The sequence below is a fragment of the Monodon monoceros genome, unplaced genomic scaffold (assembly GCF_005190385.1).
Source record: "Monodon monoceros isolate NGI ecotype Baffin Bay Population unplaced genomic scaffold, NGI_Narwhal_1 Super_Scaffold_5, whole genome shotgun sequence".
Taxonomy (NCBI): domain Eukaryota; kingdom Metazoa; phylum Chordata; class Mammalia; order Artiodactyla; family Monodontidae; genus Monodon; species Monodon monoceros.
The window spans coordinates 113,067,161-113,079,710 of NW_021703782.1; the positions used below are offsets into that span (position 1 = coordinate 113,067,161).

A 12,550-nucleotide genomic window follows, 5' to 3' on the forward strand; every position below is an offset into this window, starting at 1 on the left:
AAACTTTGGTTGAAACTGAGTCAGTAAGAACCTGGAGTTTGGAGTGGACTGACTGACCCTGGTTTTTAGAGTGGCGCTCAGTGTGCTGAGTCCTTGTGGTGCAAGTGGGGCCTGAGTGAGGCACGCAGCTGACTGTGCCCTCTGCCAGCCAGGCGTTCTGACTTCTCACGGCGTCCAGGGTTTTCACCTTGATGTAGCCCAGGCTCCGTGGAGTACAGGAGCTGGGAGTTGGCCAGCCTTAAGTCCTGGGGGAGGGTCCTGAATCTCCACCGCATCCTGTTGGGCTGTGTGCCTGTGGGCACCCATGCCCGCCACCTGGCCACGTGGCCCTGGGGCAATGTCATGTACAGTGGGAGCGGCAGCGTGGTGCTCCCCGTGGAAGGGCCCGAAAACCTGATTTTGTCAGCAAACCACATTGTGGCAACGGGACTATCCAGATTCATTAGAGACAGACGTGTGAACTAGGACGTCAGCGTGTTTGTGGTGTGACCGTCCGCTGCGAGGGAAGTTATACTGAGGGTGAGTGCTGTGTACTCCACTCCCTGGTTTGTGCCTTTGGGACAGATGCCCGCTCCAGCCCAGTGCTTGCCGGCCACCTCGGGAGCTTGTGGCTCGTTCTCATTTTCCTCCACAGTCAGGTCCAGTTAGCGGGGTTCAATCCGTAGAAGCTTGGGGCGTGGGGTGCTGAGTGGTGAGGCCCGTGCTCTCCGGGGGGTGGGGGGGCTTCCACAGCACCTGGCGCATCTCTTGGTTTGCCACGTCTTCCCCGTGGATCGGGGTCCTGTGGGGAGACCTCGGCTGTTGGGCCCAGGCTGGGCTTTCCCTGACCCCGGTGGGGGGCCTCCCGGTGGCTGGGAGAGTGGAAGGAGGAGCGCGCCACCTGAGTTGCCTGCTGCCGCCGGGCACAGTGCCCTGGAACTCAGTGCCCAAGACAGCAGCGATCCTTGTCCCTCTCGGGGGCCAGCGGTTCCGGTGGAGCTTAGAGGATGGCTCTTTTCTGGCCCAGGAGTCTGGGGTCTCAGCTGGAAGACTCAGCACTGGGAGTGGGTGCATCTGAAGGCTCTTCACTCACACGCATATTGGCACTCAGCTTCTCCTGTGGTCCGGGCTCCTGCGTGACCTGACTTTAGATATCAGGGGGGAAATCACTTCAGCCGCATCTCAGGGTCCAGGCCCAGTGAGTGGCCAGGGCACACAGAGCCCACCTTTTGGGGGGAAGTGTGAGCACCATCCAGTAGCAGGGTGTGGAGGATGGGAGACATGTTGGTTTGGCCATCTTTGGAAAAATATAGTAGCTGAGAGAGTTCTAGGTCAAGGGAACAGCGAGGAGGTAGCGCCTTTGGTTTTCTTCTTTGCAGAGAGGCCAGTTAATGGTTAAGTAACAGATGGAAAGGGAGTCTGTTCTGATATTTCAAAATCCCTTAGACGTAATGTATGGGGCCACTTTGGAATTAATTGTGTTTTCCAAATTTAGGAACTAACTCTCCTTTTTCTGCCAAGGGGAAAAACAAAAAGACAAAAGAGGGACAAGGAAATCTGTGAGATATTGAAAGGATTCATTCTTTTTCTCCCCACCCCTTTTGATAATTAGCTAGTGAAATTGGCATGTGGAAAACAGTTTAAAATTAGGGGGTGGGCGGGTAGCGCTCTACATCTCAGAAGTTTCTTGGACTGCAGATGCGTCCCATCTTTGAGAACCTGTTTGTTGCTTACAGCCCGGCGTTGGCATCCCTGTGGTTCTCAGGGAGGGGATGCCACCGCTGGTCCAGGCCTCGGGCAGAGAGGGGCAGATGGCAGGTCGGGTTTGGCATCTCCTGTTATGGCTAGAACCAAAACCTCTCTCCTCATGGGAGAGAAGGTCCCTTTTGTGTGCCCCGTGCTGGGTGCTGTGCAGTGGTCTCCAGGGCGCAGGCCGAGGCAAGCCTGGTGGCCAGTGTGGAGGAGGGGCTTTCCTTTCAGTAGTCATCAGATGAGCTGAGTGAGCCACGCCTGCCACGAAGATGATTGTCGAGAGGGTTTCTCCTCCTTTCTCTTAATATCGTGCTGTTGTTGGGTCTCTTTATAGCTCAGGTAGATAAGCCCTGAAAGCTGACATCCCCTCTCCCAATCCAGCACATGCGCCGCACAGCCCTCTGGAGCCAGGATAGAAATGCTGGTGGCCAAGTTGGGAGGGCAGCAGTTCCCTGGGGGCACTGACTGCATCCTTTCCCGCCTCCCCAGCACATGGAGCTGTTTTACATGGTTCTAGTCGAGTTCATCTCAGATTCTTTCCGAAATGGCTTTTGCTGCTTTTAAACTTAAAATGTGCCTGTAGCACTTAAAGATGAACCTTCTCAACCTTTGTGTTTGAGACAGGAGTTCTGTGCAAATGCAGGAGTGATGTGACGTGCGTGGATGCCAAGTGGCCTGGGCCTGCGGAGGCCGAGGAAACAGTCAGCTCTGGCTGGAGGCGGGGGCTCCAGTCCTGCAGCTTTCAGGTCTGAGGCCCGACCGCAGAGCTGGCCCCACAGCGAGTGCAAGGTCTGCAAGCCGCTGTGTCAGCTTTTGTGTTTTTCTGGAGCTGGCTCTCCTGCCCCGTCCTCGGGGTTGGCCTGGCCCTGGGGGTGGTCCAGGGTCCCCAGCACACCATTTTGAAGATGAAGTATTTGGAGGCAGTTTTAACTTTCTGGTACTTTTGTGACTATAACCTTATTGTTGAGGTTAGCACTTCTGTGCAGGGAGTGTGTGGGAAGGTGCTCACTTCTAAGGTAGCTCGTGGTTGGGTCTTCGAGCGGTCCCGCTGTGGGAGCCTGGAGAGGTCGGGACCCTGTGCTCCCTCCCCTCAGAGGCCTTACCCCTCCCCGCTGAGCGGGTGGGGGTCTTACTCTCAGCTCCCGGGCAGGGCAGCAGGCGCAAAGGGAGGTAGAAACCGAGCTCCCTGGTGATGGTCGTTGTCATGGTTGTTGTTACTGGTTTGTGGACGTGACCACATCGTCTTTTTCTTTCTTTTTTTTTTTTTTTTTAATATTTATTTATTTATTTGGCTGCGCCGGGTCTAGTTGCGGCACAGGGGATCTTCGTTGCGGCATGCAGGATCTAGTTCCCTGACAGGGATTAAACCTGGGCCCCCTGCACTGGGAGCATGGAGTCGTAACCACTGGACCACTAGGGAAGTCCCTGTCTTCAACATGCAAATTGAGAAAGTTATTGAAATCTATAATTTGTCTATAGGCTTGTCCTTTTAATACACATTATCTAAAATATATCTAGCCCTTACTTACCTTTGAATTTTAGGAATCTTCTAAGGGGTAATGTCAGAATTTCTATGATCATTCTCCCATCATCCGTTGTTTATTTAACAACAACAAAAAAGTCAGCAGTGTGGTAGAAATTGATGGGTGGGCACCTGGGAGGCAGAGCGGTGGGACCCTCTTGTGCGGGGAGTGAGAGTCTGGGTCTGCCCAAGGCTGTCACCTGGGTGGGAAGGCCCCTCGCCTCTCAGGTGAGCAGGTGCAGGTGCCAATGAGGAGGCTCACGGGTCTGACAGTTAAGTACAAAGGATTCCTTGTAATTTTCCTGGAGAGTTCGTGGAGATTCCTCATAGAATCCTAACCTTAACGATCTGTGCTGTACCGTTGTCCATTGGTATCTGTCGGTTGTCCCTTGGTATCTGTCGGGGATTGTTTCCAGGACCCCCTGCAGATACCAGAATCGTGGATGCTCAAGTCTCTTATGTGAAATAACAGTGCTATTGTTTGCATGTAATCTAAGCACATCTTCTGTATACTTTAAATCGCCTTCTGATTATTACTTGTAATACTGGATACAGTGTAAATGCTGTGTAAACCGCTCTAAGTACAATGTAAATGTTGTGTAAACAACTGCCGGCGCCCTGCAAACTGGCAGGTTCAAGATTTGCTCTTTGGCACTTTCTGGAGTTGTTTTCCGAATGTACTTGATCTGCAATTGGTTGAGTCTGTGGGGGTGGAACCCTCGACACAGGGGGCCAACTGTGTGTGTAACAAAAACTGTCTTTTTAAAAAGCATGTAGAAGCAAATGTTGTAAACTGAGGCTAACTGCATCACGACAAATTGCACTTGGTGCTCATTCTTCTCATGTCCAGTGATGTCCAGTGGGGGCGGATGGAGGCCCTGGGCCTTGAGGAGGGAACGCAGGCTACCTTGACGTCACCTACAGATAGCGCTGTTGGAGCGGCAGGTGGTTCTTATGTGCTTGTTCTGTGGCTACACTTAGTGGGAGGGACACCAAATAAGTGGTGCTGCTGTGAGAACTGGTACAAGATATTTGTTTTACTCACTAAGAAAATCTGAGTGAGACTTAGTAGATGGGAGTCTGCGTCCCCGTGATAGAAACGCGGTCGCTGTCTCCTGTCCTGTGACATCACTACAATGAACACAGCCACCCGCCAGTGTCACCTAAAGATGACTTTAGAATATGACTTCTCTGGTCTTTGCATCTGGGTATTTCCCCCCTCCCCCACTTTTTTGTTAAAAACAAACGACTGTACACTTTTTCTTGGGAGATACTCTCTGTAATATCATGCAGCCAGAATTGGTTGCCTGAGTGTACTTCAGCTGCTTCTCATCTTCCATGGAGTTGGGGGGTCTTTGCTGCACAGATGTGCTGTGTGGGATCTGAAACCGGTCTGTGTCGCTGGCACAGGTCCTGGCTGCTGCCCTGTGTGGAAGGGTGCCCTGTTGTCCCGCGCGTGGGGAGCAGGCAGGGTCCAGAGCAAGGCGAGGCAGGGCGGGTTCTTGGCGGGGCAGCTGCGGGGTGGCGGGATTCTGGTGTCTGAGCGGCCACAACCATACTGAGGGCTGTGTGATTGGAAGTTAACTTGAGGAGCGTTGACTGAAACAGGAAAAATACACAATGTAGGAGCCGTGAGCTGAGTTTTATTCCGGATCTTACCGAGGACTGTAGCCTGGGAGACAGCTTCTCAGTAGCTCTGAGGGGCTGCTGTGAAGAGGTGGGGGAGCGGCCAGGATCTGTGTGGTCTGGGCCAGGGGGTGTGTGCAGTCAAGCACACATCTCCGTAGAAGGTAACTGCTAGTCACGGGGAAGGGGTATTTCCATTAATGATTTTAGCCCTTTTTTTCTGTGTATGGAAAGAGGCAGGAATTTGGGTTCATTAAAATTCTTCTGAGATATCTACTCTCTAAGGGGCCTGTTTTTCCAAAGCACAGAGAGCCTCTCAGGGTGCGCTCTCTGTCTGCAGTGGCTCAGACTTAACCCTTGTAGAACGGGTGGTGGGTGTGTTCTTTCCTTTTTTTTTTTTTTTTTTGCTGTACACGGGCCTCTCACTGTTGTGGCCTCTCCCGTCATGGAGCACAGGCTCTGGACGCACAGGCCCAGCGGCCATGGCTCATGGGCCCAGCTGCTCCGCAGCACGTGGGATCCTCCCGGACCGGGACACGAACGCGTGTCCCCTGCATCAGCAGGCGGACTCCCAGCCACTGCGCCACCAGGGAAGCCCGCGTTCTTTCTTTTACATAAGGATACCTGAAGACCCTAGCAAGACTTTTTTTGTTTTTTCACCACCTTGAGATGTTTTTATTGAAATGCATATGGTATGGGTAACAAGCGACCTCCCTGTGGTCCAGGTGGGACCTCTTCCCCCAGAGATGGGTCAGGCCAAACACCCCAGTGGGGCAGACAGTCTCCCAAGTGGTAAAAGGGAGCCAAGTTAGGGAAGGCCTCCCATGCCAAGGCATAAGAGATGGTGTGAGAGCAGGACTTCATAATTCCTTTGGTTTTTTTCCTCTGCATTTTATTTTCTTCTGTGTTCTATTCGCTTATGAAGAAATTGTTTGATTAATAATTCTTTTTCTTTTTAGGAGTATGATTTCACAGGGCAGAGAATATTGCCTTTTGAAATGTAAGCATTGCCATTTCAGAATTACAGAAACCTAGGGTCCTCTGTCCTTTGCTGATCCTCACAGACTCAGTGTAGGGCTGCCAAGTTCAGCGAATAAGAATACCAGATGCGGGACTTCCCTGGTGGCTCAGTGGTTAAGAATCCGCCTTCCAAGGCAGGGGACACGGGTTCGATCCCTGGTTGGGGAAGTAAGATCCTACATGCCGTGGGGCGGCTAAGTCCGCTGCTCCAGAGCCCATGCGCTGCAGCTAAGACCCAATGCAGCCAAATAAATAAATAAATATTTTTTTAAAAAAGAAAGGAAAACCAGAGCCTGATACATATTAAAGTGGTGAAGAAAATTAAAAAAAAAAAAAAAGAATACAGGATGCCCAGTTACATTTAAAGTTCAGATAAACATGCTAAAACACGGCTTGTCATTTATCTGAACTTCAGATGTCGCTGGACATTCATGTCTTGGGCAGCTTGTTGTACCCACTGCCCTGTGTTGGCCTTACACATCCAGCACGGGGTCAGATTCTACCTCACCTCTTGGGATGTGTTTTTTCCCTTAGGGTTTGTGTATATCGAAATCTGCCAATTTGCATTTAAGGAAAAAACTTCACAAACTGGTAAGTTTTCTTTCTTTTTTCTCCAGCCACATCAGCTCTTTAGGATGTGAAAACTGATGCTCCAAAGGGTAGAGTTTGTTCTTCTGGGAGGGGCGGTCAGACCCAGCTCGCAGTGAGCATGTGGCTGTCGCACTCCCCAAAGGGCGTGCTGCCGCTGCCGCTCACTGGCCATTCTGGCCACCTCCTGGGCAGACTTTGTACCCCCGCCCCGGTGCCTTTCAGCTGGATCTAACTGGGATTTTATCAGAGGCGGTGAAGAAGTCAAATGAGGGTCTGGATAGGCTGGTGGAGAGACTCTTACTGTGAGCAGTTCTGGCATCATGGGGTCCCAGCTCCAGTTTTACTGTCAAAAACGGCAGGTCACCGAATGTGAGGATGCGAGGAGGGTTAGGACCAGCTGGCAGGGCTGAATGGAGGACAAGGCTGGAGGGGGACCGGCCTGTTCTCCAGTGGACAGATGGACTTGAGAACCTTAGCCACATGGTGCAGAGTCTGAGGGTTTTCTTCTGGTTTCTCTTCTGTTTAAGGAATGTGGACACTCGAGGCAGGAGCGCTTTGTTTTTGCATATTTAAGAAGAGTTGAGTCTGACTTCCTTGGCAGTCCAGTGGTTAAGACTCCTTGGTTCTACTGCAGGGGGCTTGGGTTAGATCTCTGGTCCGGGAACTAAAACCCACATGCAATGTTGAGTTTAGGACTGTAAAGATTCCTGATTCTGTGAAGAGAGGGGTGTCCTTGGGTATAGCTCCACCCCTCAGGACCCCGCACCTCCCTTCAGTCTTTCCTCACTGCTTTCACCCTGTAAATGTCTTTTTATTTAGAAGTTTGTATGTAAAAGGCTCTTTGACTGAAAGAAGCCCCAGAATCTCTGCAAATCCCAGGCTCTGAGAGGATTCCCTTTTTCAGTCTGGGTTTGGGAGTGTGATATGAAGTCTGCTCCTGAAATGTTCTGGAGTTTGGGCAGATGTGCTGAGGATAAAGAGGACAAAAAGCCCTGGAAGGAGCTGTTTTTCTGGAATTGTCGTGTCTCGGTGGTGCAGTGGACGAGAGTTGTACGGCGTGTGTGCCTTGTGTACACCTGGTGAGCACACATGGTCCCCGCTGGTTCCCGCTGCAAGCTGTGGATTCTTAGTCGTGCCTAAGTTTGTGGCATCTGAAAAACGGAAGGCCTGATGCTTACGGATGAGGTTGCCGGTCCGGATTCCCGGTGCTTTTGCGGGTGGGGTCTGACTCTGGGGTTGTCTGTCTTCCAAGGAGGAGGTGAAGGAGGTGCAGGTCCTTCCTTATTGGGACACATGGGTCTTGGGGTGGAGATGGGGCCCAGCCTTGCGGTTGAAGCCCTCGTGATTTAGGCGGTGGCCGTGGTACTTGAGCAGGGTGAGCAGGTTCAGCCCGTGCTGAAGGAGGGATGGAAAGTGGGGCAGGTCGTCTGGAGGGGGGGGCCCCATTCCTTCACCTCCTGGCTTCCTGAGGGTGGGGTGTTGGGGTCTCAGGCCACGGGGGCCATGGATCTCTGGGCTATGGGCAGGACCGCCAGGGTGAGCTGCCAGCACTGGGTCAGGGGCTGTGCCTTCAGAGAAGCCAGGTTGGGGAGGCCTCCGCCCTGACCAGTGACCTTGATCAGTGACGTGGCCTGGGGGAGAGTTTAGATGATTTTATTGGAAGTTCTTCCAGGAAAGAGACCAGGCTTTTGGGAAACGAGTTAGCCACTGGTGGACCTTCACCAGTGTTGATTCTGTTGTCTGTGTATGAGTGAGAGACTGGCCTTTGGGTTCTGTGCCTCTGCGGCCATGTTGACTTAATTAAGAACTTGAATTGCTGGCTGGTTGTTCATGCACATTAATGTGTTTCACTCCCATACAACTAGGTAGATGGTTGTAAATGGAAAGGTCTTGATTTGAAGTCGATTAATTACCTCAAAACTTTGTTTTAGCCCATTGTTTTGTTTTGCTTCGATCAGGGAGAAAGAATAACCTGCTAGGCTAGACAGGGTTGAGGTAAGCAGTAACATTTCTTTATTGTGAGCTTTACGAATATGTGCTGCTCTTCCTTTTTTTTTTTTGCGATATGCGGGCCTCTCACTGTTGTGGCCTGTCTCGTTGCGGAGCACAGGCTCTGGACGCGCAGGCTCAGTGGCCATGGCTCACGGGCCTAGCCGCCGCGCGGCATGTGGGATCCTCCCGGACCGGGGCACGAACCCGTGTCCCCTGCATCGGCAGGCGGACTCTCAACCGCTGCGCCACCAGGGGAGCCCTATTTTTCTTTTTTTTTCTCTTCCTTTTTATGCAAGAGAAATTGGCCACTGGCGGGGCCTGTGTCTTAAATAAGGCACAGCAAGTGTTAGAGCAGAGCCCTAGGGCAGGTTTTGTCAGGTAGAGGCTTGTACAGAAGCTTCAGACCGAGAGAGTATTCCTTTTCTTTGATATTTGTTTTTCATATTCATCTGATAAGCTAATGTGTCCTTCGTTTGGAGGCTTCATAGCATCCCAGACTCCAGCACAGTGTCCCGTGCCCTAGAGGTGTCAGCCGCTTGGGTGTGCCCCTCCTTGCCCACCCCTGCCTGTCCTCTGCCCTCCCTCCTTCCCCATGCCACCCCCTCCCCCTGGTCCTCTTCCACCCTGTGCCACCGGCAGCAGTCACTCAGAGAAACGAGCGAGGAGGTGCTTGGGTTTTAAGTAGGAGACAGAAGTGAGGCAGAGATGGCGGTGCTCTGTTTACAGGTCTCATGCTCACCCAGGGCCTGGTGTGTTGTGAGCACGTCAGCGGGTTCCTGAATGCACTCGGGTAGACACAGAGCAAAATAGCGGCCCAGTCTGGCATTATTTGAGTGTGTTACATAATATTCTTTTTTTTTTTTTTTTTTTTTTTTGCGGTACGCGGGCCTCTCACTGCTGCGGCCCCTCCCGCCGCGGAGCACAGGCTCCGGACGCGCAGGCTCAGCGGCCATGGCTCACGGGCCCAGCCGCTCCGCGGCACGCGGGATCCCCCCAGACCGGGGCACGAACCCGCGTCCCCTGCATCGGCAGGCGGACCCTCAACCACTGCGCCACCAGGGAAACCCCATAATATTCTTAAAACAGACTTTTTTTGGGGAAAGGTCATGAACCATAATTTTGTGGGTGAACGTGTGGCTGGCTGGTGCTGTGACAGGAGGCAGCTGGTTTGCCACTGTGTTCATAGGGTCCTGGGAGCTGTGCCCACCCTGGCTTGTCTCCAGACACCTGCTGTGTTCATGGGGTCCCGGGGGCTGTGCCCGCCCGGCTTGTTTCCAGACACCCGTTGTCACCAGTCAGGGCCCGGGGCCCAGAGGTGTTGTCGGCGGGCCCGGTGTCCTTGCTGTGGGGCGCTGGCCCCAGAGTGAGGATGAATTCAGTCACTAAGCGTGTCGTTTGGTGCCACCCTCTTGATTCCTGCTAAGGTGCCGACAGCATTGCCCTTGCACCATCTGTGCAGATGTCAGTACTGCGAAACGGGTGAGTGGGATCCTGCTGGTGTTATGGAAACAGTCTTGATCTCTGGAAGGGTCTTGGGGACCCCAGAGAACTCCTGTTTGAGGGGGTTGAAGGGTGTAGGTGGTTGGCAGTTGGGATGCAGCTGTGATGGGCTGGGAGAGGCAGTGAGGCCCGGCCACGTGGGGCTGAGGGTAAAGACGAGGTACAGCCTTGCCTGGCCCTGGATGGACAGTGGGAAATCAGGGGCCTGGGATCAGACATCCTGGCCCCACAGCCCAACCCGGTGGGGACAGGTCATGGCATCATTACTGAGATGTGGCCAGGACAGGTCCTGGGAGGTGACGCCTCAAGTCAGGTGCTGCCAGTGTGGTCAGGGGGCAGGCGGATGAGTTAAGATGAGTGAAGCAGGCCTGGGCAGGAGGGCATTTTCTCCGGTCTAGACCCTGAGGGTCAGTACCTACATGTAGGAGTAAGTGGAATCTGACTTGGTGCTGGTCCCGGGTGTCAAGAGGCCAACTCTGTGGGGAACCCCCCAGGAGCCTGTCCAGGCTCCCCGCCAGGGTCGCCACAGCTCCTCACTGTTTCAGAGTCTGGAAACCCAGATTTCTTGTAAACTCTCCTACTTTTTAAATGTTGATAGTTCATTGAAGGTGGAAACAGCTGTGCCGTCTGGCTCCCGAGCCTGCTACTCCTTTGGGGGTTTCCCCCACCCCGCCACTAGTTGTCTTTATGTCTCTGTTCTCCTGCTCTCTCCAGACCTGAGTCCCACAGCCAGTGCCGGAACCCTTGCGTTTGCCCGTGGTCCTGGGCCCCCGGTGACACGGGGTGCAGGCGCAGCAGTTTGTGGAGCCCCCAGTGCACGCGTGTTCTGTGTCTTCACGCATCCTGGGCTGTGGGTCTGCTGGCTCTGCGTCAGGCACCAGGTCTGTCGTCCTCACAGCAGCTCCTGGAACAAGTGGTCCCTGCCTTGCAGCTGCAGAAGCCAGGTGACCTCGGCAAAGTGCAGGGGGACAGAGGAGCCGGATAGGGCCTGGGTCCTCAGGTTCCAAGCCTGTGCTTCTGCGCCTCTGCCGTGGACCAGTTCCCCTCTGGGAAGTCCTTGCTGCTGCCTCTCTGTTCCCTGCAAGACGCCCTGTCGTCATTTCAGTTCTACCCTGCCTGCCCCGTGGCCACACAGCGTGCTTCCAGTCTGAAGACTTTCCTAACTTTTCCTTTTTAAAACACTTTAGTTTGAAATAATTTCAAACATACGGAAAAGTTGCAAGATTAGTACAGTGGCTCCCATCTACCCTTCACCCAGACTCCACTTGTTATGTCCTTCACATGTGCACATGTGTGCACACACACCACACACATGCATCTTGTCTCCTCTGTCCCGCACAGAGGTAAGTCCAGGCTCTTATTTACTACAAACAAGGACATTTCTCTGAATAACCATCAAGATCCCGATGTTGACACAACCGTCTGGTCTGCGGTGCATACAGGTGTCACGGTAATCACACATGAACACGGTGCCCGGTCGCTGTGCGTGCAGTCGTCACAGTAGTCCCTTCACAGTGCTTTCCCGCTCTGGACGGGGAGTTGAGGGGACTCCAGCTCCTCGGTCTTCCTTTTCCAAGGGCACATCACGTTGCTTTCTGGAAACCCTGGTGGCAGGAAGGGTTAGGGTTAGGGTGCGTCCCATCAGGAGACCTGCCGCTTTGTCCGTGACCGTCCCATGGGTGAGGCTACAGGTTTCTCCACGGAAGGTCACTGCTCTTCCCTTTACTTGAGGGAATTCCCTCTTACTTGAGGACAATGTTGCGGCGAGATACTTTGCGATTCTGTAAGATCCCGTTTCTTACGAAACTTCCTCCACGAGTTGTAATGGTGGCTTCAGCTCCCAGCCCTCTCTCTGCCTTCAGTTGTTGGCATCTAGGATAAGGAGCTTTCCCTGTTGGATTTGTTTGTTATCCATTCATTTATTTAATGCTGGTGTTTATTCACTGGTTTACCATTCCTGTTCCTGTCATTATTCATTTTGATGCTCCAAGTGTCGCAAACTCGGGAGTGGGCATCCCTTGGGTCTGTCCTGGTTCTTGGACGCCCCCTGCCAGTTTGAGTGCTTTGTTTTCAGGCACAACCCGAGGTTCTAAGCTCCTCTTGTGCCCCCGCCCTGCCTGGAGTTGGTCCTCTCTGCCAGGAGCCTCAGTCTCTCCGTGGAGGTGGCACGTGGGAGTTGAGATTCTGTGCTGCTGCTGCCCAGGGGCCCTCGCACTGCTCAGAGCTTCTGCTGTGCGCACTGCTGTTGGCTCACGTCTTCTCTGGAGGTTTTCCTCCTCCTGTTGTGTCCCCGTATCCCAAGCTCACTCTGGGGTTAGTTGAGGCTCTTCTTGCAAAGCAGAGACTGAGGTCACCCATCCACCTTTTACTGTTGGGATCGTCACAGCCCCTGCCTGTGGGAGAGCTGGCAGGGGTTTCAAGTGTCTGCCAGCAGTTCTGTTTGGTTCTGGTTTTGTTAGTGGTTTGGGCTACGTGTTCCACCTGTAATCCTTTCCTGGTTGATGTCGATTTTGTAGGTTGCTGGCCCTTTGGAAAAGGCAACGAAAACCACGTTCCCTCTTTTTTTTT

The 12,550-nt window shown here is 53.1% G+C and overlaps 1 protein-coding gene across 2 annotated transcripts in view; it reads left to right on the top strand.

Annotated features, from left to right (window-relative positions):
• The window catches only part of EHMT1 (euchromatic histone lysine methyltransferase 1), a 144,901-nt gene that overhangs the window by 54,402 nt on the left and 77,949 nt on the right, over positions 1-12,550 (top strand). The window contains exon 1 of one of the 2 annotated variants that reach the window (XM_029202900.1): positions 4,178-4,198. The exons of the other annotated variant lie outside the window; for it this stretch is intronic. The gene's annotated coding sequence lies outside the window, so the exon portion shown is untranslated. Of the gene's footprint in view, positions 1-4,177; positions 4,199-12,550 lie in introns of those variants that run through there. 2 annotated transcript variants of the gene reach the window in all.